We start from the raw sequence: 26,978 nt of genomic DNA, 5'->3' as shown, positions 1-26,978 counted from the left end.
TGTAAATGGTAAATAAAAAGAGAATACAATGATTTGCAAATCCTTTTCAACTTATATTCAATTGAATAGACTGCAAAGACAAGATATTTAACGTTCGAAATGGTAAGCGTTGCTTTTTTTTTTGTGCAAATATTAGCTAATTTGCAATTTGATGGCGGCAAAAAAGCTGGCACAAGTGGCAATTGCAAAAGGGCCGTCTGCCCCTAGACAGAACGACTGCAACTGCCGCAAAAAACCTGATTGCCCTCTCAACGGGGGGTGCTTACACACATCAGTCGATTACCAATCGAAGGTAACACGCAAGGACATTAACACATCCGACACGTACCTAGGATTAACCGAGGGGGAGTTCAAAACCAGATGGAACAATCACAAGGCTTCTTTTAGAAACAAAAACCTGCGGAATTCTACAGAACTCAGCAAGCACATTTGGAACCTCAAAGACAATAATGTTGAATATTCAATAACATGGCAAATTACCACCTTACAACGGTGGTAATAAAAGATGCAACCTATGCTTAAAAGAGAAACAGTTTATTATATACCACCCAGACCTGTCATCCCTCAACAAGCGCAGTGAAATTGTATCGCATGCCATCACAGACGGAGACACCTCCTAGGGAAATCACCACGTCCCTCCGCCTGCCTGTACCTACCCGTTCTGTGCCCTATATAAACCATGGTATGTGAATGCTTCCATTAAAATCTCCTGATGATTGAGGGAACCCCTCATGAAACAGTTCTGTAGAGATGAAGTAGTCTTGTGATTTTTTTCCCACACATACATATATTGCGCTCTACCACGGTATCGAGCACTATTCTCTGGATAATCTAATAACACACACATACACATATACATATATATATATATATATATATATATATATATATATATATATATATATATATATATATATATATATATATATATATATATATATATATATATATATATATATATATATAGGGACGGCGTGGCGCAGTGGAAGAGTGGCCGTGCGCAACCCGAGGGTCACTGGTTCAAATCCCACCTAGAACCAACCTTGTCACGTCCGTTGTGTCCTGAGCAAGACACTTCACCCTTGCTCCTGATGGGTGCTGGTTGGCGCCTTGCATGGCAGCTCCCTCCATCAGTGTGTGAATGTGTGTGTAAATGGGTAAATGTGGAAGTAGTGTCAAAGCGCTTTGAGTACCTTGAAGGTAGAAAAGCGCTATACAAGTACAACCCATTTATCATTTATTTATATATATATATATATATATATATATATATATATATATATATATATATATATATATATATATATATATATATATATATATATATATATATATATAATGTAGTAACATACACCTTCATAACAATATGTACAATATACACACTGCAAGTATGTGTATATATATATATATATATATATATATATATATATATATATATATATATATATATATATATATATATATATATATAATGTAGTAACAGACGCCTTCATAACAATATGTATTATGTACAATATACACACTGCAAGTATATATATAATGTAGTAACAGACACCTTCATAACAATATGTAATATGTACAATAGGCACACTGCAAGTATATACTGTATATAATGTAGTAACAGACACCTTCATAACAATATGCAATATGTTCTATATTTACCGTATTTTGGTCATTTAATGCACAGCCTGAATTAATTATGTGTGTATTTGTTTCTGTTTCCATAGCAGCGCACTTCCGACTTCCTGAAACAAATCTGTTCGTTCACCCGGAACCATACGTGAGTGTGTTCTAATCACAGCAGACTTGGTAACAGACAACGAAAACGACTATCTTTGGACAAATGAGGATTTGCAATCTTATGTTTTGAAGCGGAATATACTGAGGATGAACTGCTGCCCATAGAAGCGAGCGCGAAGAAGAGGGTGAGACGTTGGAGCAGACAGAACCCGAGAGAGTGCGACATGGTCACGCCGTGAATCTGGAACTTTGAGCCTAGCTAAACCGGATTATCGGCCTGCTTAACCAAATCAACTGGAAACATCGCCGACCAGCTGGACCAAACGGACAATTTTACGACTATAGTAAATACGCTGTTGAGCGAGCTGTGTACAAATAAACCATGAAACATGGGTGGTGGTTCCTCTCTTTAAGAAAGGGGAACCGGAGGATCCCACGATACTATCGTGGGATCACACTCCTCAGCCTTCCCGGTAATGTCTACTCAGGATTCAGGAAGAACAGCGCGGTTTTCGTCCCGGTCGTGGAACTGTGGACCAGTTCTATACTCTCGGCAAGGTCTTTGAGGGTGCATGGGAGTTTGCCCAACCAGTCTACATGTGCTTTGTGGACTTGGAGAAGGCATTCGACCGTGTCCCTCGGGAAGACCCGTGGGGAGTGCTCAGAGAGTATGGGGTATTGGACTGTCTGATTTTGGCGGTCCGCTCGCTGTATGATCAGTGTCAGAGCTTAGTCCGCATTGCCATGGGCGAGTCGGACCTGTTTCCAGTGAGGGTTGGACTCCGCCAAGGCTGCCCTTTGTCACCCATTCTGTTCATAATTTTTATGGACATAATTTCTAGGCGCAGTCAGGGCACTGAGGGGATCCGGTTTGGTGGCTGCAAGATCAGGTCTCTGCTTTTTGCAGATGATGTGGCTTCCAGGCTCAGCTCCTTCTTCACCACAACGGATCGGCATAGCGTCCGCATTGGTGAGGATGCCGCACCGATCCGACTGTCCATCTCACGATCAACTCTTCCCCCACTCGTGAACAAGACTCCTAGGTACTGGAACTCTTCCATTTGGGGCAGGGTTTCCTTCCCAACCCGGAGATGGCACTCCACCCTTTTCTAGGCGAGAACCGTGGACTCTGACTTGAAGGTGCTGATTCTCATCCCAGTCGCCTCACACTCGGCTGTGAACCGATCCAGTGAGAGCTGAAAATCCTGCCCAGATGAAGCCATCATCTGGCCAGGATCTTCAGCTGACTGCGCTTTGTAATCCTGTCCATAAAAGTTATGAGCAGAATGGGTAACAAAGGGCAGCATTGGCGGAGTCCAACCCTCACTGGAAACGGGTCCGACTTACTGCGGGCGATGCGGACCCAGCTCTGGGACTGATCATACAGGGAGCGGATCACCACAATCAGACAGTCCGATACCCCATACTCTCTGAGAAGATCATGAAATCAGATATTTCCCGCAGTTTTGGGGACATTTGCCCCGATGCTGATAAGTGGTAGAACGTTCACTGAAGTGAGTTCCTACCACATTATTTTCGCCTGTTTCTGCTAACTTTTTATTTTGTAACCGTCTGTTTTGGTGAGTCATTATTCGCCATTACGTGAGAGTTCCCCCTGAAGGTGCGTCATAGCACTGTCATCATAATAAAGTCTATAATGACAGAAACATAACTTCCATACCGTATCAATCAATCAATGTTTATTTATATAGCCCTAAATCGCAAGTGTCTCAAAGGGCTGCACAAGCCACAAATGACATCAGGGTATGTTGGAATGCAAAATATATATATATTTTACAAACCCCGTTTCTATATGAGTTGGGAAATTGTGTTAGATGTAAATACAAACGGAATACAATGATTTGCAAATCCTTTTCAACCCATATTCAATTAAATGCACTACAAAGACAAGATATTTGATGTTCAAACTCATACTTTATTTTTTTTTTTTTGCAAATAATAATTAACTTAGAATTTCATGGCTGCAACACGTGCCAAAGTAGTTGGGAAAGGGCATGTTCACCACTGTGTTACGTCACCTTTTTTTTAAACAACACTCAATAAATGTTTGGAAACTGAGGAAACTAATTGTTGAAGCTTTGAAAGTGGAATTATTTCCCATTCTGTTTTATATAAAGCTTCAGACGTTCAACAATCCGGGGTCTCCGCTGTCGTATTTTACGCTTCATATTGCGCCACACATTTTCCATGGGAGACAGGTCTGGACTGCAGGCGGGCCAGGAAAATACCCGCACTTTTTTTTTACGAGGCCACGCTGTTTTAACACGTTCTGACTGTGGCTTGGCATTGTCTTGCTGAAGTAAGCAGGGGCGTCCATGAAACGGACGGCGCTTAGATGGCAGCATATGTTGTTCCAAAACCTGTATGTACCTTTCAGCATTAATGGTGCCTTCACAGATGTGTAAGTTACCCATGCCTTGGACACTAATGCACCCTCATAACATCACAGATGCTAGCTTTTGAACTTTGCGTCCATAACAGTCTGGATGGTTCGCTTCCCCTTTGGTCTGGATGACAGTATGTTGAATATTTCCAAAAACAATTTGAAATGTGGACTCGTCAGACCACAGAACACTTTTCCACTTTGCATCAGTCCATCTTAGATGATCTCGGGCCCAGAGAAGCCGGCGGCGTTTCTGCATGCTGTTGATAAATGGCGTTCGCTTTGCATAGTAGAGCTTTAACTTGCACTTACAGATGTAGTGACGAACAGTATTTAGTGACAGTGGTTTTCTGAAGTGTTCCTCAGCCCATGTGGTGATATCCTTTAGAGATTGATGTCGGTTTTTGATACAGTGCCGTCTGAGGGATGGAAGGTCACGGTCATTCAATGTTGGTTTCCGGCCATGCCGCTTACGTGGAGTGATTTCTCCAGATTCTCTGAACCTTTTGATGATATTATGGACCGTAGATGTTGAAATCCCTAATTATTTTGCAATTGCACTTTGAGAAACGTTGTTCTTAAACTGTTTGACTATTTGCTCACGCAGTTGTGGACAAAGTGGTGTACCTCGCCCCATCCTTTCTTGTGAAAGACTGAGCATTTTTGGGAAGCTGTCCCCAATTAGCCTGCACATCTGTGGGATGTTCCAAATAAGTGTTTGATGAGAATTTTCAAGTTTATCAGTATTTATTGCCACCTTTCCTAACTTCTTTGTCATGTGTTGCTGGCATCAAATTCTAAAGTTAATGATTATTTGCTAAAAAAAAATTTTTTTTAGCAGTTTGAACATCAAATATGTTGTCTTTGTAGCATATTGAACTGAATATGGGTTGAAAATGATTTGCAAATCATTGTATTCCGTTTATTTTTACATCTAACACAATTTCCCAACTCCTATGGAAACGGGGTTTGTATCTTCCTGTAAAAGGGGGAAAAAGTATGACCTAAATTGATGTCCATTGCTGTCTGGCAAGAAACTTTTTTTCAAAGTCTAGTACGTGTAGCGAAGCAATTATTTTCGTATACTGTACATGTAAATAAAGCATTGCTCAAACCTTTGATCAACTTCTTCTAGCAAACAATGGCTTCCGCAAAAGTTCATTTCAAAGCCTCAGATCAAGTGAAGAAATTAATCGTTGATTTTCCTTGCCACGCGACTTGGCTTCTTCTTTGAGGAAATCAAAAGCGGCGCTCACCTCAGTGTGAGGCCCAAAAGGCCGCTGACCGGAGCCGCGTGGAAAAAAATCCCCCTACGTGGACAGAACACATAAAAGAGAAGGATAATTAGAGGGGGAAAAAAGTCATTCTTGGTGAATCTTTCTGATGCGTTCAAATGTGCCGCTCCCCTACTATTAGCGCCCCGCTCACGCCAGCGGTGGCTTTTAGCCTCTTTGTTCCCGAACAAGGCATTATCGTTATTGCGGCTAATTGTGCGCCTTCGCCTTGAACACTCGCCGCTTGCAAAACAAACAAAAAAAATAATAATAAAAGGTGGACGAGGCCGTCCGCTGCTAATTGCCATTAGCAAGGGCTAAGGCGCAAGGTGGTCCAGATTGGAAGAGAGGGATGGCGGTCGGCGGGAGTGGAGTGGCGTGAGGATTAGGCTTGCTTGGCGCGACCCCTCTCCGACACCATCTGAGCACTTCCTCCCAGCAGAGGCCCACCCTCACCTTGGGCCCGGCTGCCCATTAGCGAGGCTAATCAAGTCTGGCCGGAAAGTTCCGGAGCTCAAAGGCTGCGTACTAGTTAATATACTCCTGGAGGACCGGGGAGAGTCTTTAAAAGGGTTCTTAATAAGCCGGTAGCGCTGTGAGGAACCGCCATCTTAATATCTCCATCTTTATGATCTTTTTTATTGTCTTTGTTTAATAAAGAAACGCCGAACATTAGCACGGACATCGTCATCTCCGAAGTCACATGCTCAAACAACGAGGAGTCAGTCAGGAGCGCATCACTTCTAGAACTCTCCTGCTTTTATTTTGTTAACACTTTTAGAACACTCCTGCTTTTATTTTGTTACAAACACTTCTAGAACACTCCCACTTGTATGTTGTTACAAACACTAAGAGAACACTTCTGCTTTTATTCTATTAACACTTTTAGAACACTCCTGATTTTATTTTGTTAACACTTTTAGGACACTCCTGCTTTTATTTTGTTAACACTTTTAGAACATTCCTGCTTTTATTTTGTGACAAACACTTCTAGAACACTCCTACTTTTATGTTGTTACAAACACTAAGAGAACACTTCTGCTTTTATTTTGTTAACACTGTTTGAACACTCATGATTTCATTTTGTTACAAACACTAAGAGAACACTCCTGCTTTTATTTTGTTAACACTTTTAGAACACTACTGCTTTTATTTTGTTAACACTTTTAGAACACTCCTTATTTTATTTTGTTCAACACTTTTAAAACACTCTTGCTTTTATTTTGTTAACACTTTTAGAACACTCCTGGTTTTATTTTGTTTACACTTTTAGAACACTGCTGCTTTTATTTTGTTAACACTTTTGGAACACTTCTGCTTTTATTTTGTTAACACTTTTAGAACACTCCTACTTTTATTTTGTTAACACTTTTAGAACACTCCAGATTATATTTTGTTAACACTTTTAGAACACTCCTGATTTTATTTTAACACTTTTAGAACACTCCTGGTTTTATTTTGTTTACACTTTTAGAACACTGCTGCTTTTATTTTGTTAACGTTTTTAGAACACTCCTGCTTTTATTTTGTTACAAACACTTCTAGAACACTCCTGATTTTATTTTGTTAACACTTTTAGAACACTCCTGCTTTTATTTTGTTACAAATACTAAGATAACACTTCTGCTTTTATTTTGTTAACACTTTTAGAACACTCCTTATTTTATTGTGTTAACACTTTTGAAACACTCCTGCTTTTATTTTGTTAACACTTTTAGAACACTCCTGCTTTTATTTTGTTAACACTTTTAGAACACTCCTGATTTTATTTTGTTAACACTTTTAGAAAACTACTGCTTTTATTTTGTTAACATTTTTAGAATACTCCTGCTTTTATTTTGTTACAAACACTTCTAGAACACTCCTGCTTTTATTTTGTTAACACTTTTAGAACACTCCTGATTTTATTATGTTACAAACACTTCTACAACACTCCTGCTTTTATTTTGTTACAAACACCTCAACGACACTCCGTTTTTATTTTATTAACAAACAGTTCTAGAACACTCCTGCTTTTATTTTGTTACAAACACTTCTAGAACACTTTCCCTTTTTTTTGTTACAAACACTTCTTCACCAATCCTGCCTTTATTTTGTTACAAACACTTCTAGAACACTCCCGCTTGTATTGTGTTAACAGACACATTTACAACACTCCTGCTTTTATTTTGTTACAAACACTTTTACAACACCCCTGCTTTTATTTTGTTACAAACATTTCTAGATCACTCCTGCTTTTATTGTTACAAACGCTTCTACAACACTGCTGCTTTTATTTTGTTACAAACACTTCTACAACACTCCTGCTTTTATTTTGTTACAAACACTTTGAGAACAATCCCGCTTTTATTTTGTTAGCAAACACTTCGACAAAACTCCCGCTTTTATTTTGTTACAAGCACTTCTAGAACACTCATGCTTTTATTTTGTTACAAACACTTCTACAACACTCCTGCTTTTATTGTGTTAACAAACACTTCTAAAACACTCCTGCTTTTATTTTGTTACAAACACCTCAACGACACTCCGTTTTTATTTTATTAACAAACAGTTCTAGAACACTCCTGCTTTTATTTTGTTACAAACACTTCTAGAACACTTTCCCTTTTTTTTGTTACAAACACTTCTTCACCAATCCTGCCTTTATTTTGTTACAAACACTTCTAGAACACTCCCGCTTGTATTGTGTTAACAGACACATTTACAACACTCCTGCTTTTATTTTGTTACAAACACTTTTACAACACCCCTGCTTTTATTTTGTTACAAACATTTCTAGATCACTCCTGCTTTTATTGTTACAAACGCTTCTACAACACTGCTGCTTTTATTTTGTTACAAACACTTCTACAACACTCCTGCTTTTATTTTGTTACAAACACTTTGAGAACAATCCCGCTTTTATTTTGTTAGCAAACACTTCGACAAAACTCCCGCTTTTATTTTGTTACAAGCACTTCTAGAACACTCATGCTTTTATTTTGTTACAAACACTTCTACAACACTCCTGCTTTTATTGTGTTAACAAACACTTCTAAAACACTCCTGCTTTTATTTTGTTACCAACACTTTGAGAGCACTCTCGCTTTTATTTTGTGAACAAACATTTCTGCAAGTAAAAATTTATGTTTCGGCCGCATAAATGTGTCCAAGGAGACAGACGTGGTGTGGGTTTCCTGGACGTCTTCCTCCTCACGGGAAAAAAATCCCTCCGCCATCTTCCACGAGGTTTCTATTTTTTTTTTAAATATTTTTTTAATCGTCCGCTTGAATATTCCGACTCCCCCATCGTCATGTGGCCCTGTCTTGCCAGCCCGTAATGATAAATGTTGTCCTAACCTTAACTCATCTCGACTCATCCTACTAAACCAGGGGTTGGCGACCCAAAACGTTGAAAGATCAAAAATAAAAAATTCTGTCTAGAGCCGCAAAATATGAAAAATCTTATTTAAGTGTTATAATAAAGGCAACACTTGATTTAAGTGTCTATATCAGCCTACTATCAAAATGACTTTAAAAGTCTTACATAAGTGTTATAACGAAGGCAACACATGATGTAAGTGTCTATATTAGCCTTCTATCAAAATGACTTTAAAAGTCTTATATAAGTATTATAATAAAGGCAACACTTGATTTAAGTGTCTACATTGGCCTCCTAAAAATGACTTTAAAAGTCTTATATAAGTGTTATAACGAAGGCAACACATGATGTAAGTGTCTATATTAGCCTTCTATCAAAATGACTTTAAAAGTCTTATATGTATTATAATGAAGGCAAAACATGACGTAAGTGTCTATATTAGCTATATTAGCCTACTATCAAAATGACTTTAAAAGTCTTAAATAAGTGTTATAATGAGGGCAACACATGATGTAAGTATCTATATTAGCCTACAATCAAAATTACTTTAAAAGTCTTAAATAAGTGTTATAATGACGACAACACATGATGTAAGTGTCTATATTTGCCTACTATCAAAATGACTTTAAAAGTCTTACATAAATGTTATAATGACGACAACACATGACATAAGTGTTTATATTAGCCTAATATCAAAATTACTTTAAAAGTCTTATATTAGTGTTATAATGAAGACAACACTTGACGTAAGTGTCTATATTAGCTATATTAGCCCACTCTCAAAATGACTTTAAAAATCTTGTATGTATTTTTGTGTGTCCTCATTTTCAATTTTTTTTTTTTTTTAAATGCTCCAGGGAAGGCACAGGGGGCGGGGTACTAAAGAGCTCTACTACGCAAAGCCACGTATCAACAACACCCGTCATATTAAACAGTGGGCTTTCTAACACCTTTGTGTCATGTTTGTCCTCAAACAAAAAAACATACTAAAACAAACCACAACTTTTTCCATTTTCAATCCTTTTAAAAAAAAATGTTTCAGGGAGCCACTAGGGCGGCACTAAAAAGCCGCAAGGACCACAAGGAAGTCTTTTACAATTATAAAAAAATATTAATAATATGACTCCTTAAATGCGTCCTTTATACCGGTGTGCCTTTTGTACAAACCCTGTTTCCAAATGAGTTGGGAAATTGTGTTAGATGTAAATATAAACAGAATACAATGATTTGCAAATCCTTTTCAACCCATATTCAGTTGAATATGCTACAAAGACAACATATTTGATCTTCAAAGTGATAAACTTTTTTTTTTTTTTAAATAATCATTAACTTTAGAATTTGATGCCAGCAACACGTGACCAAGAAGTTGGGAAAGGTGGCAATAAATACTGATAAAGTTGAGAAATGCTCATCAAAAACTTATTCGGAACATCCCACAGGTGTGCAGGCTAATTGGGAACAGGTGGGTGCCATGATTGGGTATAGAAACAGCTTCCCATAAAATGCTCAGTCCTTCACAAGAAAGGATGGGGCGAGGTACACCCCTTTGTCCACAACTGCGTGAGCAAATAGTCAAACAGTTTAAGAACAACGTTTCTCAAAGTGCAATTGCAAGAAATTTAGGGATTTCAACATCTACGCTCCATAATATCATCAAAATGTTCAGAGAATCTGGAGAAATCACTCCACATAAGCGGCATGGCCGGAAACCAACATTGACTGACCGTGACCTTTGATCCCTCAGATGGCACTGTATCAAAAACCGACATCAATCTCTAAAGGATATCACCACATGGGCTCAGAAACACTTCAGAAAACCACTGTCACTAAATACAGTTTGTCGCTACATCTGCTAGGGCAAGTTAAAGCTCTACTATGCAAAGCGAAAGCCATTTATCAACAACATCCAAAAACGCCGCCGGCTTCTCTGGGCCCGAGATCATCTAAGATGGACTGATGAAAAGTGGAAAAGTTTTCTGTGGTCTGACGAGTCCACATTTCAAACTGTTTTTGGAAATATTCGACATTGTGTCATCCTGACCAAAGGGGAAGCGAACCATCCAGACTGGTATCGATGCAAAGTTCAAAAGCCAGCATGTGTGATGGTATGGGGGTGCATTAGTGCCCAAGGCATGGGTAACTTACACATCTGTGAAGGCACCATTAATGCTGAAAAGTACATACAGGTTTTGGAACAACATATGCTGCCATCTAAGCGCCGTATTTTTCATGGACGCCCCTGCTTATTTCAGCAAGACAATGCAAAGCAACATTCTGCACGTGTTACAACAGAGGGGCTTCGTAAAAAAAGAGTGTGGGTACTTTCCTGGCCCGCCTGCAATCCAGACCTGTCTCCCATGGAAAATGTGTGGCGCATTATGAAGCGTAAAATACGACAGCGGAGACACCGGACTGTTGAACGACTGAAGCTCTACATAAAACAAGAATGGGAAAGAATTCCACTTTCAAAACTTCCACAATTAGTTTCCTCAGTTCCCTAACGTTTATTGAGTCTTGCTAAAAGAAAAGGTGATGTAACACGGTGGTGAACATGCCCTTTCCCAACTACTTTGGCAAGTGTTGCAGCCATGAAATTCTAAGTTAATTATTAATTGCAAAAAAAAAAAAGTTTATGAGTTTGAACATCAAACATCTCGTCTTTGTTGTACATTCAACTGAATATGGGTTGAAAAGGATTTGCAAATCATTGTATTTTGTTTATATTTACATCTAACACAATTTGCCAACTCATATGGAAACAGGGTTTGTACTTTGTTTTTCGCAATCAAAAATATTTCAGTTGTTTTCATCCTTCTTTGTGGGTACATTGTTGATTGTCACGTCATGTATCGGATGTACTTCGTCGACGGCGTCTCTGCTCCACAGTAAGTCTTTGCTGTTGTCCAGCATTCTGTTTTAATTTACGTTGTAGCCAGTTCAGTTTTAGTTTCGTTCCCTAAGCTTCAGTGCCTTTTTTTAGGGCCATTCACCTTCTTTTTACTTTTGGTTTAAGCATTAGAAACCTTTTACCTTTTTAGATACCGGCTGCCACCTACTGATATGGAAGAGTATTACACGGTTACTCTGCCGAGCTCTATGCAACAACTCAACTACAACACATCATTTGCAGACTATAATTACCGGTTTGCAAAAAATATTTTGAACCCAAATAGGTGAAATACATCATCTCGCGGCACACTAGTGGTTGAAAAACACTGATGTAGACCACAAGGAAGCCTTTTAAATTGAGAAAAAAATAATAATTAATATTACTGCTTAAATGTGTCCTTTAAACTGTATTTGTATGAGGAATAGACCTGACTAGACCCGCACATCGGCCTGGAAAAGCCACTCCTGAATTTGGTACCCGTCGCGTCCTTACCAGGGGCGTCGCCAGACATATTTCACTGGGGCACGTGCCCCACTGTTGATCTGCAGTGCCCCAGTAAAAATTTCACCAATTAAAAAAAAGAAACGCTTCAGAGTTTTAAGTCTACATAACATAGATAACAGCGCACATACTACTTAGTATGGTAATTGATTGCTACTGTATTCACTCCATGTTACAATGAGCACATGGCTAATTAATATGGTAATTTATTCACGTGTGGATCAAGACTTCAGTTGAGAGAGAGACAGAGAGAGAGACAGGATGAGAATCACTACGTGAGGTAGGTAACGTTAGCTAACAACAATTTGTTAATTACATTATTTTGATTTTGATTTGACTCAAACTGTAACTCCTAGATGGATTTAAGAAAGTTATTCGCCCGCAGCAGAGAAGAAGCAGCAGGAATGAGAGATGTAAGTGAAGTCCTAGCTAGCTAGGCAACATCATTGTCTTAAGTTGATGCTAAGTTAGCTAACGTTATTCCTTGTATCAAGACAAACATAATCATTTGCTGTATGAGCTGTCGGGGGGATTTCCAATGAACATGAAACATAATGTTGGTTATTGTCTGCTGGTTCTGCATCAATGATGATTTGGAGTAAGCATGTGTGAGTCGAGTGCTTCTCAAATGGTTTATCTTCAGGAAGAAAAATGTATTTCCATATCATCAAGTCGTGAGCCAAATTTTTAAATCATTCAAGTTTATTTCACAGAAAAATAGCGCAGTAGACTTGTCTTGTTAATCGGTGTGACTTTGACTAAAATAATCTTGTTTTGTCACCAGAAAAATGGCTACAGCTAAAGAATCTGGTTTTGTTTCCAGAAAAAATAGTAACATTTCTGTATTTGTTTTCAGAAAGATGGCTGAAAATATTGGGTATTGTTGCCCCATTTAGATATTTAAAAAATATATTTCCACGTCTGTCCTGAGTCCTCCTCCAACTTGTTAGCCGGTTTGCCTTTTGCTAAAACACTCACTAATAGTCACTAGAAAAATGGCTAAAAATATCTGGTTTTGTTGCCACAATTTGATTTTTTTCTCCCTCGACTTTTTTTTTTCCATGCACACATTTGACTGCGACTCACTGAAAATGACACACAATCCAGTTTTATGTCACGACCCAGCAGTTGGGAACCACTGGTCAACTGTATAACAGTTACTGTAATATTTCCATGTCTGTCCAGAGTGATTGACCACTTTGCAAAAATGAAAAGGAGACGTTACAGTTTACTTCTCAGAAAATGATTCCCTGAACAGACACACAACAGTTGTTCATTTATTCTACTACTGTGGCTTAATTGTTTTGTGTATATTTTATAGTTTTGTGTATCTGAAATAGGATTAGCCACATTGCCATAAATGGAAATTAAATAATATAAATTCTGTTCATAACTTTTATGGACAGAATTTCTAGGCGCAGTCAAGGCGTTGAGGGGTTCCGGTTTGGTGACCGCAGGATTAGGTCTCTGCTTTTTGCAGATGATGTGGTCCTGATGGCTTCATCTGGCCGGGATCTTCAGCTCTCACTGGATCGGTTCGCAGCCGAGTGTGAAGCGACCGGAATGAGAATCAGCACCTCCAAGTCCGAGTCCATGGTTCTCGCCCGGAAAAGGGTGGAATGCCATCTCCGGGTTGGGGAGGAGACCCTGCCCCAAGTGGAGGAGTTCAAGTACCTAGGAGTCTTGTTCACGAGTGGGGGAAGAGTGGATCGTGAGATCGACAGGCGGATCGGTGCGGCGTCTTCAGTAATGCGGATGTTGTACCGATCCGTTGTGGTGAAGAAGGAGCTGAGCCGGAAGGCAAAACTCTCAATTTACCGGTCGATCTACGTTCCCATCTTCACCTATGGTCATGAGCTTTGGGTCATGACCGAAAGGATAAGATCACGGGTACAAGCGGCCCAAATGAGTTTCCTCCGCCGTGTGGCGGGGCTCTCCCTTAGAGATAGGGTGAGAAGCTCTGCCATCCGGGAGGAACTCAAAGTAGAGCCGCTGCTCCTTCACATTGAGAGGAGCCAGATGAGGTGGTTCGGGCATCTGGTCAGGATGCCACCCGAACGCCTCCCTAGGCAGGTGTTTAGGGCACGTCCAACCGGTAGGAGGCCACGGGGAAGACCAAGGACACGTTGGGAAGACTATGTCTCCCGGCTGGCCTGGGAACGCCTCGGGATCCCCCGGGAAGAGCTAGACGAAGTGGCTGGGGAGAGGGAAGTCTGGGTTTCCCTGCTTAGGCTGTTGCCCCCGCGACCCGACCTCGGATAAGCGGAAGAAGATGGATGGATAATATAAAAGAACCCAGAGATGTAGGGGTGCTTTAATTTTTTGTTTTACTTTTGTAGATGTCAAATTTGCAGATGATTACTGCAATAAATATTTCAAAAAGATTCATTGCTCTTCCTTTTTGCTTTTACCAGTAGCAGTTTAGAAGTCTGGCGTAAAAAAGTGCACAAGTAGGTCAAATGCATTAGTTAATTTCAGGTGGTTAATCAAAGATCCATACAACATAATCTGATATGATTTCATAGTTTAAAGTACTATTTATTTATGATAAATTAGTGCTTAAAAAAAAGTGAACTTGTTCCACATAATGAGTTTTCTCCAGTCCCGGCCTGCTTCCACGCAGCGCTGTGAGGAGCCGTCATCATAATATCTTTATGAGCGGATCTTTTTTTTCTTTTTTTTTACTATCTTTGTTTATTAAAGAAACACGAGTCAGGCGCTCATCTCTCCCTCTAAAACTGCCAGATCTGTGCGAGCTCTGATCGTTGTCTTAATTCCGACGGGAGTTTTACGCCGCGGCGTCGACTTCAAAATGAGCCGCGGCTCCCCGAAGGAAACGTTGACTTAAACCGGCGACAAAGCCTCCGTCACCTCGCGGAAGATCTCGTTCCATCTGCGGGAACTTTGGGGTTTCGGCGCCACGGAAGAAAAAAAATAATAAATAAATAAATATCCCGCTCTCGTAGCTTGTTCAAAAGACCAAACAAAGAGAAATGGTGTCGTTATTTCACGAAGCGCAGCCTTCTCGGTGACGCTTTCCTACAAAATGCACGCATGGTGGACTTGATCTCTTTGCTAACAAAGTGCATGTGTGAAAGGAGGAGAGATCCGCCACTAAAGCAGCCTGCTCGCAAAAGCAAGAAGAGCCAATTTCCACAACACAAACACATTTCCGGGGCCTTTAGCGGCTCTCTTACTGGGATACTTTGAGACGCATCCATCAAAACACAGCTGTATTCATCCATATTTCATACCTCTTCCTTTTTTTTTTAACACTCTTTCTTTTTGATCAAAGCCCAGCACAACAGGAAGGGTTCCCTGCGAGCTGAGGAGCCCACGCGGCCTATGCCGCCACTCCACACGCCGCTGTGTTGCAAAACTTGGGGAAAAAACACTCAAAAATACACTAAAACCCCCAAAGTTGAACATGAAAAAATATGTTTAGGTAACTCGATTTTTTTTATGAACTATACAGGCAATGTTTTAAGCACAATAAAGGAAAAATACTCAACATTTGAAGACGCTTGTGCATTTATTTTGACTCGGAGGGGGCGAATTTAGAGAAAAAAATGTGTCTGGAGGCCAGAACTTCTATTTTTAGGTACACTAGCCTCACAATAATAGGCCTTAAAAAACAGAATGGAATTTAAACATTGTTTTATTGAATGAGACACCCAGAATGTACATGAAAATAAAGAATGTGGGATTTATAATATCATCTATGAACGATAAAATACTGAATATTGACAACATATGAACGTCACCCCCCCTTTCCATCGAAACATTTTTAAATAAAGAAAACAACGCAACAAACAGCGAAATATGAACGCAACGGGTAAAAAAAAAAAAAATCATCTACAATCTGATATATTTCTAAGCTTTAGAACTTTGTTGTAAAAATCTTCCACGTCTGTCCCTGACACCCGCATTTTCAGGCTTAATAGCAGGCCAAGGCAATTATTTTGACTCGGAGGGGGCGAATTTAGAGAAAAAAATGTGTCTGGGGGCCTTTGTATCTATTTTTAGGTACATTAACCTCACAATAATAGGTCTTAAAAAACCGAATGTAATTTAAACATTTTATTATTCAATGAGACACCCAGAATGTACATGACAATAAAGAATGTGGGATTTACGATATTAACTATGAACGATAAAACACTGAATATTGACAACATATGAACGTCACCCACCCCTCTCCATCGAAATGTTTTAAAATCAAGAAAACAACGCAACAAACAGCGAAATATGAACGCAAAGGGTAAAAAAAAATCACCTGCAATCTGATATATTTCTAAGCTTTAGAACTTTGTTGTAAAAATCTCCTTCCACCTCTGTCCCTGACACCCGCATTTTCAGGCTTAATAGCAGGCCTGGGGAAATTTTTTGACGCGGAGGGGGCGAATTTAGAGAAAAAAAATGTGTCTGGGGGCCGGAATATCTATTTTTAGGTATACTAACCTCACAATAATAGGCCTTAAAAACAGAATGGAATTTAAAAAAATGTTTAATGAATGAAACACCCAGAATGTACATGAAAATAAAGAATGTGGGATTTACAATATCAACTATAAGCGATAAAACACTGAATATTGACAACCCGTGAACATCACCCACCCTCTCCATCGGAATATTTTAAAATCAAGACAAAAATGCAACAAAATTGCAACAAACAGCAAAAAATTAACGCAAAGGGTAAAAAAAACAAACCACCTACATTCTGATACATCTCTAACCTTTAGAACTTTGTTGTAAAAATCTTCGTCCGCGTATGTCCCTGACACTCCCATTTTCAGGCTTAATAGAAGGTCTGGGCAATTATTTTGACCCGGGGCACCGAATTTACAAAAAAAAAATGTGTCTGGAGGCCGGAATATCTATTTTTAGGTACATTAACCTCACAATGATAGGCCTTAAAAAAACAGAATGTAATTTAAACATTGTATTATTGAATGAGACACCCAGAATGTACATGACAATAAAGAATGTGGGATTTACGATATTAACTATGAAGAATAAAACACTGAATATTGACAACATATGAATGTCACCCCCCCTCTCCATCGAAATATTTTTAAATCAAGAAAACAACGCAACAAACAGCGAAATATGAACGCAAAGGGTAAAAAAAAAAAATCACCTACAATCTGATATATTTCTAAGCTTAAGAACTTTGTTGTAAAAATCTCCTTCCACGTCTGTCCCTGAAACCCGCATTTTCAGCATTAATAGCAGGCCTGGGCAAATATTTTGACTCGGGGGGCCGAATTTAGGGGAAAAAATGTGTCAGGGGGTCCGGTATATCCATTTTTAGGAACATTAACCTCACAATAATGTCGGATTGAATGCTAAAAATGTTATGACAGACGCCTTAAAAAACGTAATGGAATTGTACCTTTTTTTAACTAAATAAAACACCCAGAATGTACATGAAAATAAAAAGAATGTGGGATTTACAATATTAACTATGAAAGATAAAACACTGAATATTGACATCATATGAACGTCAACCCCCCTCAACCCTGTTTACAAGATATACTGTCATTTAGTGGAATTGTAAAAGTACTTCCGATATTTATTAACGTCTATTTATTGTGCATTTCGGAACATTCTCATGTATATAAAGAACATACTTACAGAGTTGAATCTTTAGAGCAGCAATGTCCACAGTCCGACCTCTGCGCCATTTGCGACCTGAGGCATGTTGTTTAATATTTGATAAAAAAAATCTATGAGAATTGTGAAGGAAACACAGGTAAAGATAGCAAAACGTTTTATTATTATAAAATTTATACTGCTAATAATAGTAATATTTCTCACCTATAATAACACAAATCTAAAAATGGACATTTTAACATTCTTAACCTTTTAACAAATGTAATAAATAATAAGTTACGCCACTATTGTGATTATTGTAGGTGAACCACAGTGATATAAAAAATAAATAAATGTAAAACTATTTTGGAGATGCTAAATAAACACAAAATGGAGCGGGAACAGGAAGTTGTTTCGCAGATAGTGGTCTTTTATAAACATTAGTTCACATCATTGGAAGTGCAATGTGTGTTTCAGCGAACAGCATGCATAAAAAAGTAATTAATAAAATACAACCAATTGTCAACATTTTACTAAAAAAAAAAACACACAAAATAAGACATTTTACTTGTACCTTTGTATTCAGTTTTGTGTATGTACTGTGCAGTTATGTATGACATGCACAACTGCTAAACATCGATATGCAATTTAGATTTGTATTACCTGGATTGGAAGTTCCATTTCCTGTTCTATGGCTATTATCACAAATGTACTTTGTATCCCCATCACTGGCATCCTTCTGTTGGGGCATCACATCATATTTTGATATTCAAATCACAAAAAACACTACTAAAAAGATAAGATTACAAAGCATATTTAAAAAAATGTGAAGACACAAATGTTCGATAAAAATGCTGAAAATATCACACTAACAATGATATTGAATGCAGTGGTACCACATAAGTGACCCAAATTACTACTCTCATGTTAAAACATTGTTCCCTAATTAGATTACCGTATTTCCTTGAATTGCCGCGGGGCATATAGTATGCACCTGCCTTGAATTACTGCCTGGTCAAACTCGCTTCGCGAAATAATTAGCGCATGCCTAGTATTACCGCCTGGTCAAACCCATGACGTCACGAGTGACACTTTCTCTGTCATCATTTCCAAGCTTACATCACAATCAATTGTTTACTGCATGCCTTTGGTAAGTGCCGTAGTGAGAAGAGGTTTTAAAATAATTAGTGCATGCTTACTTTTACCGCATGCCTTTGGTAAGGACAGGAGTGAGAAGAGGTTTTAAATTAATGAGCGCCCCGGCGGTAATTCTAGTAGATACGGTAATCCAAATAAATCCTAAACCAAACTATACAATTGTAGAATTTAACATGCGTTTTGATTAAATAAAATGAACTACCTTTGCATACAAATAAACTAATATATCATAATATTGTACACAATTTACCTAAAGTGGACTCTCACGCTGTCAACACCCTCTCCATATTTCCATGAATACATGTCTGCCTCTTAGACATTTTAATGTCCTTGGCTGGCGTTATAAACTCCTCCTGCTTAATTATGGTGGTGATTATTTATTCAATTCAAATAATAGCTTACTTTTTTTCCACTTCTTTTCAAAGGCACGTCTCGCTAGCTTGTTAGCTAAAGAGCCACGGAGTGAGACCGGATGTTATTTTTGGTAACTTCCGCCCCGACCCATATAACGCGCATGCGCGCAGGCGTCGCCCACTGCATTACAGTTTATAATCCGAATTTTCGGAACAACAAAAAAAAACATAACAATTAGGCGAGACTGTTTCCATCCTGAAAAACTAGAGTTGTGACCTCCTTCTGGTGATTATTTTTTTAATTCGATGAATATCTTTCTTTTTTTCCACTTCTTTTCAAAGGCATGTCTTGCTAGCTTGTTAGCTAAAGAGCCACGGCGTGAGACCGGATGTTATTGTGGTAACTTCCGCCCTGACCCACATCCCGCGCATGCGCGCAGGTATCGCCCACTACCCGTACATTACAGCTTACAAACCCAAAACAAAAACGTAACAATTAGCCGAGACAATTTTCTAACCCCCCCAAAAAATAGCGTTATGAACTCTCCCTGCTTCATTATGGCGCAGACTGGCAGGGATTATTTCTTTCCGAAGGTCAGTAAATGATGTGTATATTTGTAAACAATCTGAAATGGGAAAGGGGTAGGATTAAATAAGATTTGCTTCTTCCATCTCCTTTTTCGGACATAATGTAAAGTGAATGATATGACATGGTGTGATATGTTATGCTGTAAGTGTATTCATGTCTGAATTAAACTAAAGAAAGAAATAAAGAAAGCGAAAGGCTTGTCTCGCTAGCTGAGTGAGTCCGGTTGTTATTTGCTAACTTCCGCCCTGACCCACATACGCGCATGCGTGCAGGCATCGCTCTCAGACCATACAGGAGTAGAGGTTATCAAAAAATAGCGAATTTTCTCAAAACAAAAACGAAAAAATTAGCTGAGACAGTTTATATCCCCAAAAAAGACTACTGAACCGAGGTATAGCACTGAATTTATTTTGTCAGCTTGTATCTTAATGACTGTAAATCAAAGTGTCTTGACCTACACTGGATGGATTTGATCAGGGGTGTCCAAAGTGCGGCCGGGGGCCATTTGTGGCCCGCAGCAAAATTGACAGTATTGCAAAAATAAAAATAAAAACATTTAAAAATAAGTGGAATGAGGTGAAATCTAATGAGAAAAAGTCGCAATGTTGACACAAAGCTGCCATGTAGGCAGTTTTTTTGTTCCTTTTGTCTTTTTTTTTTTTTTTTCCATTGCTCCAAAAAAATAAAATAATTAAATATTACTTAAAAAAATATCACTTTAAAATGTTTTATGTGGAAACATTTTTGCATATGTTGTGTGGTTGCCATATAAAAAGTTTTGACAAAAGAGAATAAAACAAACAAAATAATAGTTCAAACTTAAAATCGACAAATATATCAGAAGTTGATCTTGAAATTTAAGTGTTAAAAGTAAAAAAAAAAAACTAATAAAAATGTATCACTTTATGTGAGGGGAACCTTTCCGATCTCAAATATATTTAGAAGGATTTTATTTAACTTTTCACTGTGATTACTCAAAAATATGAAATAATTAAAATCAATGGTGTCTTGCATTATTGATCTTAGAGGGCTTTGATTGCTAAATACAGTAACTCTTCTGAAGGAATCAATAAAGTACTATCTATCTATGTAAATACTGCATATTTCAGTTTTAGAGTAGAATAGAATAGAATGGACTTTATTTTCATTATATTTGCATATGGACGCAGTCGCGCAGTGGCCGTCCGCAACCCGAGGGTCCCTGGTTCAATCCCCACCTAGTACCAACCTCGTAACATCCGTTGTGTCCTGAGCAAGACACTTCACCCTTGCTCCTGATGGGTGCTGGTTAGCGCCTTGCATGGCAGCTCCCTCCATCAGTGTGTGAATGTGTGTGTGAATGGGTAAATATGGAAGTAGTGTCAAAGCGCTTTGAGTACCTTAAAGGTAGAAAAACACTATACAAGTACAGCCCATTGATCATTTATATAACGAGATTAAAGACTCCAACTTAAGGTGCGGTAGTGAGAACAAATATGGGGTGAAATAAATAACACAAGAGGTAATAAAGGAAAAAACTAACAATTTAAATAAACAGACTACTATCCAATACAAATAATAAGCAATCCTGTACAATATACAAAACACTATAGAATTAAAATACTGTACAATATACAGAACACGACAAGAGTACCGAAGTAATAAATAACAATCAGTGTCGGACGTATTGCACTCGAAGGGTAGTATTACACAGTAGGGTTGATAGGGTATGATATTGTATAGGGGTGAATTATTATTATTATTATAAGTTAGAGTTAGATATTACTATAAAAAACAAAGTTGTCTTTAACAGAAAAGGCATACACCCTTATTTGTTTTACTTTATATCAACCTCAAGTTGATATAGAGATTTACTGCAGCATTAAATAAAAAATAATAATAATAATTTGACTTATTTTTAACATTTTAGTGACTGAGACCCTCTATGCTCCACTGGATCCCTAAGGATTAAAATCATAATTCGTATATATATATATATATATATATGTATTGTATGTATATATATATATATATATATATATATATATATATTGTATATATGTGTGTGTTGTGTATATATGTGTGTACATATGTATATATGTAAGTGTGGTAAATTTAAATGTATTATATATAATATATAGCATTTACCAACCACTGAATTGAATTATATTATATATATTATTGTATTATATATTGTATATATATATATTATATATGTACAGGAGTGGGACCTAATAAGTTTACTTCTTCCCACTCCCTTTTGAGCCAATCTTGACATCTACAAAAGATTAGTCACATGTAATGTTTTCAATATAGGTGTAAAAATAATGTGTATATATATATATATATATATATATATATATATATATATATATATCTTTTGTATTTCATGTCATTCTTTTGTTTTGTTTACATGGTTCAAAATAAACCATTCATTCATAAAAATGAAAAATATCACAATGGCCCCCGCATGCTGTTGTAGATGATGATACATATGTAAAAACAAAAACAAAAAAAGCATACATGATGTTAGTGCACTGGTCGACAAAAATTATCAAACTACATAAATAACATCCTGTAATTTGTTTTTATTTCATTTTTTTTTTTTTTATCTTGATGGATGCAAAATTAACACCAAGGAGTTGACTGCTGAAACTTATCACATAATTTATTCAGAAAGTATAGATAACAACAAATAAAGATAGAATACTATCAACCGCAACATATAAATGTAAAAAAAATATGTGTTTTTTTTCAGAATGTGCTTGTTCTATTTACAAACAAAGAAAACAATCCGAAGTTGTCTTTATTTTTAAGTTATCGTGCCGTGATTTTACTTCGGAGTAGGTTTTTCTGCATGTGGCCCTCTATCTAAAATGAGTTTGACACCCCTTGCAGTACAGGTTATCAAAAAAATTGGCCCGCCGTGTATTTTCATTTGGCCCTTGAGACAATATCAAATTAACATTAGAGCTGGCCCGCCGGTGTTATACAGCTGCGGTGTCGCTGTAACACCGCATTCACCGCTTATACTCATACTTAATAAACCCCCCCCCGGTTTTCCAAGGAGACTCCCAAATTTCAGTGCCCCACACGAAAATCACAAGGGGCAACCATTCTCCCAAATTTCTCCCGATTCCCACCTGGACAACAGTATTGGGGGCGTGCCTTAAAGGCACGGCCTCAAGCGTCCTCTAAAACCTTTCGTCACGTCCGCTTTTCCTACGTAGAAACAGCGTGCCGGCCCAGTCACATGATATATGTGGCTTTTAAACACACACACACGCTAATGCAATGCAAGCTTGGTCAACAGCCATACAGGTCACACTGAGGGTGGCCGTACAAACAACTTTAAGACTGTTACAAATATACGCCAAACTGTGAACCAACACTAAACGAGAATGACAAGCAAATTTCGGCAGAACATCCGCACTGTAACACAACATAAACACAACAGAAAAAATACACAGAGCCCCTTGCAGCACTAACTCTTCCTGGACGCCACAATATAAAAATGTATTATTATCCTGTGGGAAAAGTTTATTTTGATATTTACCTGAGAAGGCTTCAAATAGAAAAGAGGCATTCAATTTCTATTTAAATTGGATTCGATATGCCATTGCTATTTTTAAATTACTAGTATTATTTGAAACTGGATTTTGCATGTCACTATAAAGTTATATAAGTCTCGCTTGTTCAATATTCAATGCAAAACTTGTTTGGGTCCCTATTAAAAGGTTAATTTGTTCAACCTTGGCCCGCGGCTTTGTTCAGTTTAAAATCTTGGCCCACTATTTGAGTTTGACACCCCTGCTGTAAATCAGTGTCTTGACCTACACTGGATGGATTTGACGGTGTAAAAATATTAATGCTCTTAAAAGCTTTTACTTCACCGAACCAAAGTCTACAAAAACAACAACTTTTCTTTGACTTCGAAGTACATTTTCCCCAACTTGTATTTTGTAGCACACAGCGGCGGCGTGGGTGCGTGTTGATCACGTGACGGCGCTCAGCCTGTAGCGTGTGTGCAAATTACTCCGTAATGCAACATAACATTACCGTTAAGGTGATTGATTGGAGTCTTTGTTCGATTTGGAAGGGAATGATGTTCGAGGCCAGTGAAGGAATGGAGGCCCGGCCAGGCTGGGCCCTGAGAAAGCTCAACAGCATCACCATGTGGGCGCCCGAGGTACTGACACTGCACTCACTTGAGAAAGTATCTCATCTCTTTTGAGTTTCTCACTTAGCCATTCATCCTTTTCTTTAATTAAAATTCCGCACTAATAAAAAAAAAAAAAAGCCTTCCATCTCGCCTCACCTTCCGAGACGTACAGTAGCGCTCACGAAGACGATCCGGGAGCGCCCGGGCAAAAAAAACAAGAGCGTTTGAAGACCTCCCTGACATTTTGACTCTCTCAGAAGATGACTTTGCCTTCTACTATATAGCCTGCGGGAACATAGTAAGACCCACACTCGGCTTCCATTGATATGCAGCGGCGCAATCCTCCGGGGGAAATTATCATTCTGTTGGTAATGGGAGCCACAACAAGCACCTGCGAAATGACTTTATTACACACCGGGCTTCAATAAAAACTTTCCGATGACCCATAGACGCGCACGCTAACGGCGTTAAAGTAGCTCATCCGAGGCATTTGGTCTTATGTGGAAGAGCCAAAATGTCCCCACAATGTCACGGCGTCCCCCACGATAAAAAAAAAATGGAAGGTCAAGAGCAAGAACGTACAACCAGTAGGGTTGGGAATTAACGGGAATACAGTGGGGCAAAAAAGTATTTAGTCAGCCGGCGATTGTGCAAGTTCTCCCACTTCAAATGATGACAGAGGTCTGTAATTTTCATCATAAGTACACTTCAACTGTGAGAGACTGAATGTGAAAAAAAATCTAGGAATTTTAAAGAATTTATTTGTAAATTAAGGTGGAAAATAAGTATTTGGTCAACCATTCAAAGCTCTAAACGATGGAAGGAGGTTTTGGCTCAAAATCTCATTCATTCTTTCCTTAACACGGATCAATCGTCCTGTCCCCTTAGCAGAAAAACAGCCCCAAAGCATGATGTTTCCACCCCCATGCTTCACAGTAGGTTTGGTGTTCTTGGGATGCAACTCAGTATTCTTCTTCCTCCAAACACGAGGAGTTGAGTTTATACCAAAAAGTTATATTTTGGTTTCATCTGACCACATGACATTCTCCCAATCCTCTGCTGTATCATCCATGTATCCGGATGCAATGGACGTCGAGTGGGTCTAGCATAATATTGTGAAAGTCCAGTCCATACTGGGTCTAACATAATAGTGAGTGTCCATTCCATAGTGGATGTAACATAATATTGTGAAAGTCCAGTCCATAGTGGGTCCAACATAATAGTGAGAGTCCAGTCCATAGTGGATCTAACATAATAGTGTGAGAGTCCAGTCCATAGTGGATCTAACATAATAGTGTTAGAGTGCAGTCCATAGTGGATTTAACATAATAGTGTGAGAGTCCAGTCCATAGTGGATCTAACTTAATAGAGAGAGTCCAGTCCGTACTGGATCAAACATAATAGTTAGAGTCCAGTCCATAGTGGATATAACATACTAGTGAGAGTCCAAGCCATAGTGGATCTAACATAATAGTGAGAGTCCAGTCCATAGTGGATCTTAAATAATAGTGAGAGTCCAGGCCATAGTGGATTTAACATAATAGTGAGAGTCCAGTCCATAGTGGATCTAACATAATAATGAGAGTCCAGTCCATGGTGGATCTAACATTATAGTGTGAGAGTCCAATCCATAGTGGATCCAACGTAATAGTGAGAGTCCAGTCCATAGTGGCTCTAACATAACAGTGTGAGAGTCCAGTCCATAGTGGAGCTAACATAATAGTGAGAGTCCAGTCCATAGTGGATCTAACATAATAGTGAGAGTCCAGTCCATAGTGGATCTAACATAATAGTGTGAGAGTCCAGTCCATAGTGGAGCTAACTTAATAGAGAGAGTCCAGTCCGTAGTGGATCAAACATAATAGTTAGAGTCCAGTCCATAGTGGATCCAACTTAATAGAGAGAGTCCAGTCCGTAGTGGATCAAACATAATAGTTAGAGTCCAGTCCATAGTGGATCCAACATAATAGTGAGAGTCCAGTCGAAAGGGAATCTAACATAATAGTGTGATAGTCCAGTCCATAGTGGATCTAACATAATAGTGTTAGAGTGCAGTCCATAGTGGATTTAACATAATAGTGTGAGAGTCCAGTCCATAGTGGATCTAACATAATAGTGTTAGAGTGCAGTCCATAGTGGATTGAACATAATAGTGTGAGAGTCCAGTCCATAGTGGATCTTAAATAATAGTGAGAGTCCAAGCCATAGTGGATCTAACATAATAGTGAGAGTCCAGTCCATAGTGGATCTTAAATAATAGTGAGAGTCCAGGCCATAGTGGATTTAACATAATAGTGAGAGTCCAGTCCATAGTGGATCTAACATAATAATGAGAGTCCAGTCCATGGTGGATCTAACATTATAGTGTGAGAGTAAATGGGTTGTACTTGTATAGCGCTTTTCTACCTTCAAGGTACTCAAAGCGCTTTGACACTACTTCCACATTTACCCATTCACACACACATTCACACACTGATGGAGGGAGCTGCCATGCAAGGCGCCAACCAGCACCCATCAGGAGCAAGGGTGAAGTGTCTTGCTCAGGACACAACGGACGTGATGAGGTTGGTACTAGGTGGGATTTGAACCCGGGACCCTCGGGTTGCACACAGCCACTCTCCCACTGCGCCACGCCGTCCCAGTCCAATCCATAGTGGATCCAACGTAATAGTGAAAGTCCAGTCCATAGTGGCTCTAACATAACAGTGTGAGAGTCCAGTCCATAGTGGAGCTAACATAATAGTGAGAGTCCAGTCCATAGTGGATCTAACATAATAGTGAGAGTCCAGTCCATAGTGGATCTAACATAATAGTGTGAGAGTCCAGTCCATAGTGGAGCTAACTTAATAGAGAGAGTCCAGTCCGTAGTGGATCAAACATAATAGTTAGAGTCCAGTCCATAGTGGATCTAACTTAATAGAGAGAGTCCAGTCCGTAGTGGATCAAACATAATAGTTAGAGTCCAGTCCATA

General features: G+C 38.6%; 2 long non-coding RNA genes across 3 annotated transcripts in view; one reads left to right on the top strand and one right to left on the bottom strand.

The window, feature by feature from the left end:
- Positions 1 to 5,096: 5,096 nt before the first annotated feature.
- LOC133559629 (uncharacterized) lies at positions 5,097 to 19,425 on the bottom strand. Of its 2 annotated transcripts, none has more exons than XR_009808216.1 (4): positions 19,174 to 19,425; positions 18,429 to 18,504; positions 17,808 to 17,899; positions 5,097 to 5,454 (listed from the first exon to the last, which is right to left on the bottom strand). It is a non-coding gene; the product is annotated as an uncharacterized LOC133559629 (long non-coding RNA). The 2 variants fall into 2 exon arrangements; XR_009808215.1 differs by having other exon boundaries at positions 17,808 to 17,864.
- Positions 19,426 to 19,712: 287 nt separating this feature from the next.
- The window catches only part of LOC133559628 (uncharacterized), a 37,187-nt gene continuing 29,921 nt past the window's right edge, over positions 19,713 to 26,978 (top strand). Inside the window, exons 1-2 of the long non-coding RNA XR_009808214.1 lie at positions 19,713 to 19,870; positions 23,944 to 24,033. This is a non-coding gene — a long non-coding RNA (uncharacterized LOC133559628). The remainder of the gene's footprint in view (positions 19,871 to 23,943; positions 24,034 to 26,978) is intronic.

The sequence above is a fragment of the Nerophis ophidion genome, linkage group LG09, assembly GCF_033978795.1.
Source record: "Nerophis ophidion isolate RoL-2023_Sa linkage group LG09, RoL_Noph_v1.0, whole genome shotgun sequence".
Lineage (NCBI taxonomy): Eukaryota > Metazoa > Chordata > Actinopteri > Syngnathiformes > Syngnathidae > Nerophis > Nerophis ophidion.
The sequence above is the reverse complement of the archived record's forward strand: the minus strand, read 5'-3'. Positions and strand labels throughout refer to the sequence as shown.